The sequence below is a fragment of the Myotis brandtii genome, unplaced genomic scaffold (assembly GCF_000412655.1).
Source record: "Myotis brandtii unplaced genomic scaffold, ASM41265v1 scaffold1112, whole genome shotgun sequence".
NCBI classification, from domain to species: Eukaryota; Metazoa; Chordata; class Mammalia; order Chiroptera; family Vespertilionidae; genus Myotis; species Myotis brandtii.
The window spans coordinates 35209-35991 of record NW_005353800.1 but is presented as its reverse complement, the minus strand read 5'-3'; the positions used below and the strand labels follow the sequence as shown (position 1 = coordinate 35991).

The window sequence follows — 783 nt, the reverse complement described above, 5'->3', positions numbered from 1 at the left end:
GTTAGGGGGTGTGTGTTAGGGTCGCTGAAGGAGGAACGCAGGAGGCCAAGAAGGGTAAAGGATTATACATTTATTGTTACATCCGCTAGCAGAAGGGCTGAGACCAAAATGGCACCAGCGGGGCAGAGCAGGGGGAGCGGGGTGTTTACGTCCCTTGTAAGGGTCAGTCCAGGACCAGGTGCAGGTGGGGGCCAGTGCAGGCGGCCCACTGGAAGCCAAGGCCGCTCATCTGAGACCTATAATGAGAATAACAGGACAGTCGCCCGGGGTGGCGGTGGGGCGAGAGCCCCAGCCGAGCCGAATGGGGTGCAAGAATGTGCCCGACCGGGTGGCGGTTAGCAATTTGTTACTCGTCCCGCCAACTCCGGAGGGGGAGCGGTGGGGGAGGGGGGCTGCCCCCTTTCGGCCTGGGAATGGACGGGTCACCTCTTTCACGTGGCGAGGTGATCTTCCTTAGCCCTGGGGCCGGAGATGACCCCCCACCTCCCATCTAGGTCACAGGTTCTGAGAACATAAGCCTGTCCCCTCCGGGTGCCCAGCACCCTGCTCCGGGTCTGGGAGGCCGCCTGTTGACCTGGACGCGGGGGTAGCGTACAGCGCCCGGGTTGTGGGATGGGATTGTGCCAGACTCCGTTTCTGTACAGTTAGCCTTCGCTCAACACCTCCCCTTCCCGCTGAGCAACATTTTAAACTAGACCTTTCCGGATGCCAGGGTCGCCCCTTGCCCCTCCCCAGGCAGGTTCGCTGTCAGAGGTTCAGTTCCATCCAGACACCCCGGCTTTG

The 783-nt window shown here is 61.6% G+C and overlaps 1 protein-coding gene across 1 annotated transcript in view; it reads left to right on the top strand.

Annotated features, from left to right (window-relative positions):
* The window catches only part of INCENP (inner centromere protein antigens 135/155kDa), a 24725-nt gene that overhangs the window by 268 nt on the left and 23674 nt on the right, over positions 1 to 783 (top strand). The window lies entirely within an intron of this gene.